The following is a 6,124-nucleotide window of genomic DNA, read 5'->3' as shown; positions in this document are numbered from 1 at the left end:
ACATGCATTTGCTTGCTTATGATAAGAACATATTGCTGTCAATGCAACTGTAATCACAAGGCCTTTGGTGATAGCACTCAATGTTAGGAAATGCGCCTCAAGATTCGATCCACATTGAGCTCACAGCGAAGTCCAGGATGATGAACGGAGTTCGACGAGGTCAAGAACATTCCAAATGGAATTCAGACGGTAAAGATACGTGCAAAAGAAAGCTCGAAGCGGTGACACGGCGCACTAGGCGACGGCGGCTTGCGAAGGTAGGCGGCAGCGCGGTTGGGCCCGGTGGAGACGCGCGTGCGTAGGCGCACGCAGCCCAGCGTGTGGGCGGGCCCAGCGTAGGTGCGCGCGGGTGCTAGCCTAGCGCGCATAGGGTGCCCAGCGCCCTACGTAGTCCATCGTGGACCGCAAGGTGTTGGGCAATCCAAGGGGCCACGTGGACTAAACACGCGGTCCAAGGGAGTTTTTGCACGATCTAACGATCCAGATCGCAGTCGATCATGATCGGATGGCTGAAACTCAATTCGACCATGATCAGAGGCTATTTTGCACGATCGGATGGCTTTGGTGCGAGCCGATCACGATCGGACAGCCACAGATGGTTCTAAGGTTGATTGGAACTCTGTATTCCTACTGAAATAATATTTTTGAGATTTTGAAGCTTATGTAGCTTCGATTGATGAGCCGTTTGTTGCATTGGATAGCTAGTGACGTCTTGGAGGTGCAGAAAGGCTTCAAGAGAGATTTTAGAGAGCTTTTGTGAGGGTTTTGGAGCTTTTTGTAGAGAGACTCTTGTACAATAGTTGAATGGTGAGTTCCTCTTGTATTGATTTTATTTTATTCTCTCATAGTGAAGCTTGCACACCCCGTGGAGGTAGGTTTGAGGTCGATTCATGTATTTGTATTGTATTTTTTCTTTCTTCCTGCTGCACCGTGTGGTACCGGATCCTGCGCAACAATTGGTATCAGAGCAAGGTGGTACCAGAGCATAGGTTGCGACGGTGGTGATCGAGATAGAAGATGGAGAAGACAAGTACAATCAAGATGGAGATCAACAGGTTTGATGGAAAGAGCAATTTCTCCTTGTGATAGACGAGGGTGAAAGACATGCTCATCCAGCAAGAGTTGATCAATGCTCTCTTGTGCGATTAAAAGCCGACTATCATGGAGGTACAGAATTAGAAGCGGTTCCAGATGTAGACGGTGAATACGATCCGCTTGTACCTAGCGGATGAGGTGGTGATCTATGTGCTTGGCGAGACTTCTCCGATGATACTTTGGTCGAAGCTCGAGGAGTTGTACATGACGAAGTCTCTCACCAACACCCTCTTTCTCTAGAGGCAGTTCTACCAGCTGTGGATAACTGAGGGAAAGAGCGTGCTAGAGCATCTCAGCCACTTCCAAAAGATCCTTACCGACCTCCTCAGCATTGGCGAGAAAGTTGAGGAGAAGACTAGGGCATTGGTCTTGCTAGCATCGCTTTCCCCTTCGTATGAGTCCTTGGTGATTGCTCTTCTAGTAGGAAAGAGCACCATCAAGATGGACGAGGTCACCGTAGCGATTCTCCAGAACAAGATTCTCAGGAGGGAGAATCCAGCTTCGAGTTTAGATGGCGGCAGCTCAGTTTTGATAGTTTCTAGAAGAGCAGGAGACAGTAGACTGAGCGATAGGAGATCGCAACGAGGGCAGTCCAAGTCCAGGGTGAGAGACTTGAATAATATCAGATGTTATCGGTGTGACGAGTTGGGGCATCTAGCCAAAGATTGCCCTCAACTCAGAGATCGAACGAGGACTACTGCAGCGATGGCTAGTAGCAAGTCAGAGGATGATGTCCTAGAGATATCTGATGAGCTATCTACTTCTTTGCAGTAGTAGATTTTAGATTCTACATGCACCTATCATGTATGTTACAGAGAGGAGCAGTTTGACTCCCTAAAGAGTAGTGAGGGCATTGTTTATCTGTCGGATCGATCGAGCTGTACGATCAGAGGCATCGGGACGATCAGGTAAAGGACACATGATGGTGCAGTGAGGAGATTAGGGGAGGTCCGATACATACTCGATTTCAGGCAGAATCTTATCTCATTAAGCAAACTGGATTTGAGAAGCTACAGGACGATAGCTGGTAGAGAAATTCTGAAGGTATTGTGCGGCGATAGGATTATGCAGGAGGGAAAGAAGAGGACGAGCAGATATTACTACCTGACGGAGAGCTTAGTGCGAGGTAGAGCTTCAGGAGTCAGGAAGAGCCCAGAGCGAGGTGGTGCTCTAGGTGGAGGTGAATCGAAAACTAGACGGGAGACTTGGAAGGACGAGAGGCGATGTCGCAGAGTGAGATTTCTATTGCTGCAAGAGACTTTCTCAAGTAGGTCTTTGGTCAGAGTGGACACAGCCCATGACGCAGGTGGGATCGAGCGGTCTGGCTCGACTCTCATATTTGCCCATCCATGAGATAGCAAGCATACCCTAGGGCGTGGGGGTGAGATGGATCACAGGCTCTTAGAGACAGATGGAGGCCGAATATCGAGTCAAGATGGAGATTATTATAAAATATGCCTTAAGATTCGATCCATATTTAACCTACAGCGAGGTCCAAGACGATGAATGGAGTCCAACGAGACCAAGAACAGTCCAAACGGAGTCCAGATTGTGAAGATACGCGTGAAATAAGGATCAAAGTGGAGGCACGATGCATGAGGCATCGGCGGTTGGTGGCGAGCCGGTGGAGGCCGGCAGCAATGCGGCATGGCCCAGAGGAGACGCACATGGCCCAGCATGCGGGTGGCCCCTGTGCAGGCGCACGCGTGGGCCGGCCCAGCATGCACGGGGTGCCCAGGCCCAGCGCCCTGTGCGGTCCACCGTGGACCGCGAGGCGCTGGGTGGTCCATAGGGCCGCGTGGACTGAACATGCCGTCCACGCGCGGTCCAGGAGAGTTTTTGCACGATCTGACGGTCCAGATCACAGTCGATCATGATTGGATGACTGGAACTCAATCCGGACGTGATCAGAGGCTATTTTGCACGATCGGACGGTTCTGGTGCGAGCTAGTCACGATCGGACGGCCACGGATGGTTCTAGGGTTGATTGGGACTCTGTATTCTAACTGAAACAGTATTTTTGAGATTTTGGAGCCTATATAGCTTCGATTGATGAGCCGTTTATTGCGTTGGATAGCTGGTGATGTCTTGGAGGTACAGAAAGACTTCAAGAGAAGTTTCAAAGAGCTTTTGTGAGGGTTTTGAGACTTTTTATTGAGAGATTCTTGTACAAGGATTGAATGGTGAGTTCCTCTTATATTGATTTTATTTTATTCTCTCGTAATGAAGCTTGCACACCCCGTGAAGATAAGCTTGAGGTTGATCCACGTATTTGTATTGTATTTTTTATTTTATTTTTTTTTTCTACTGTATCATATGGTACCGGATCCTATGCAACACCCAGGAGCAAGCGGAGCTATTTCAAGGTTAGGGATGCATACCTCTTCTCCACCTACGAGAGAGTTATTTCAGAATTTGCATGGCTGAATTGGAAGCTTCCTCTACCCAAAAATAAAAGTTTTCAATTGGTCACCTACAACAACAAACTTCTTACAGCTGACAACCTCAAAAGAAGAAATTTTCCTTCGCACCGCCCCTTGTGTGGAGAAGAAGAGGAGACAGTGCAGCATCTGTTCCTAACTTGCTTTTATTCTAGACTTTGGAGTTCTTTCTCTGATAAATTGGATTTGCCTCACCTACTTGGGTTATTTGAACTTCTCTGGTGACCCTGGCAACACAAACTTCCAAAGGTGCACTCCCTCATGATATGGAATAGTTTCATCTCCTCGATCTGCTGGTGCCTATGAAAAAAAAGAAATCAATGCATTTTTGAATTTAAAGCGAAGAACATCTCCTTGTCGAAGCCATAGTGCATTGTTCAGATGAAATCTTGGATACCTTCAGACCCTATCAGGAGGTTATCTCAACTATATAGCATTCTTGACAAGCTGGATCATTCAAGTGTATCTAAATAATTTGACTTCCAGCAGGGAAGAGCCCTTTGGGTGCTGAAATGGAAACAGAGCAAATTCTCCGTAGGTTTGCACCAGCGCCATGGTCATTCTGCTTTATGGATGGCTGAGGCCCTGTGAACAGATGGGTTTTACAGGTTTGAAGGTTTTACATGTTTTACAGGTCTGAAGACAAGTTTTACAGGCCTCGTAAATAGTGACATAATTCTCTTGTTTCATCCTTACAGTTCCCGGCTCTTTCGTCCCTTTCTAACTTGCTAAGTTTCTCTCAGCATCTTTTCTTGTAAATCCTTGTGTAAATACTCTTTCTTTATCAATGAATCATAGGTGGCAGTCCCTGCCTCCGTTTCCATCAAAAAATATTGAAGCCCTTGTGTTCACAGAATGTTTTTGAAGGACTAGTTGGCGAATAGTGCAGGAAAGTGGTCCTTTATGGGAGCATAGTTCATTAGTGGATCATCCCAAAATGTCTATGCTGCTTTAATATCTGTGGTGAGAGCAAAACGTATTTGTCTTTTGCAGTATTTGGGGAGCAATATGTTTTGCCAGGGCAGAGGGGTGTGTAGCTGGAGTAGTTGCTGGTGGAAAAAAAAGAAAAGGGGAAAAATGGAACTATCATGGGTATCATGTGTTGGGGATGTCTGGCCATGATACTACTTCTATAGAATCTTTTCGATACCACATATTACAGTAAAAAAATAAATAAAATAAAATAAAAATAATCAAATATATAAATCAGCCAAAAAGCTTGTCTCAATGGGATATGCAAGCTTCACTATGAGAAAAGAGAAAATTACAAGAGGAGATCATATCCTCATCCCTCGTACACCCAATCTCTCTCTCACAAGAAGCTCTCCGTCACAAAAACTCTCTTTAGGAAAACCCCCTTGAGTCTCTGAAGCGATCGTTGTCCGCTGCCTAATAGTTTACCTGAAGCACCCTGCTCCTGCTCTCTGTCGGTACCTTTCTGGAGTCTGCTGCTGCTTCTGCTTATAGCTGCTGCTCAGGTTCCGTCGAACTCACGAAGCCACTCTCGATTTTCTGCAGCTCTATTCAACAGTACCCAACATCCCTATTTAAAGGGCCCAAAACTGCGTGAATACAGCGTTGAAAATGAAGCTCAATTCGGGTGAAAAAAGATCTGAATCCTGATAAAATCTAACTCCCAATGCCCTTAGAAATCCTCCTTACTGGATCCGCATGCCGCCTAAACCTGCATCCATACACCCGCCACTGTAGCCTCAGCATTGGAACACTGTTCATATGAACAGTGTTCTTTGTGAACCACGATTTTTCCCTATGGACCCTTAAGGGTCCATAGGCCTGCCATGGTCCATGATAACAGGAGTCGGTCCATCGTGGACTGGAAGAGAAAAAAAGGGCTTGGGCCACCTTCTGCCGCACGCTCGCTCCATCGTGGCCTTCATCGGCCCACCGCCGGCCCTCGTCACCTCGTGGGCCGTGCCACCTTCTTCAAACTTCTTCCATATATAACTTCTCCATCCGGACTCCATTTGGGCTGTACTTAGGCTAGCTGGACTCCATTCGTCGTTGCGGACCTCACTGTGGACTTAATATCGATCGAATCTCGAGGCATCAAATCTTAACAATCTCTATCTCAACTCGACATTCGTTCTCCTCTTAACTCTAAGAGCTTCTAGATCTTCTCGCCCCCATGCCTTGGGACAATCGCCTGCTGATCATGGATGAACAAATATGAGAATCAAGTTAGGCTGCTTGATCCCATCTCCATCGTATGCTGTGCTCCTCTTGACCTGAGACCTGCTCGAGGTATCTCCTATGGCAATAAGAATCTCATCCTGCGATATCACCTCTTATCCTCCCGAGTCTTGCATCTCATATCCGATCCACCTCCATCTGGAGCTCCATCTTGCTCTGGACTCCCCATCAGATAATAATATCCTCTCATCCTCTTCTTTGCCTCTAGAATAACCCTATCGTCGTGCAATACCTTCAAGATTCTTCCACCAACTATCGTCCTGTAACTTCTCAAATCCAGTCTGCTTAGTGAAATAAGATTCCATCTGAAATTGGGTATGTATCGGATCTCCCCCAATCTCCTCACTACATCATCATATGTCCTCTACCTGACCATC

The sequence above is a fragment of the Elaeis guineensis genome, chromosome 7 (assembly GCF_000442705.2).
Source record: "Elaeis guineensis isolate ETL-2024a chromosome 7, EG11, whole genome shotgun sequence".
Taxonomy (NCBI): Eukaryota; Viridiplantae; Streptophyta; class Magnoliopsida; order Arecales; family Arecaceae; genus Elaeis; species Elaeis guineensis.
This window is presented reverse-complemented; position numbering follows the sequence as displayed.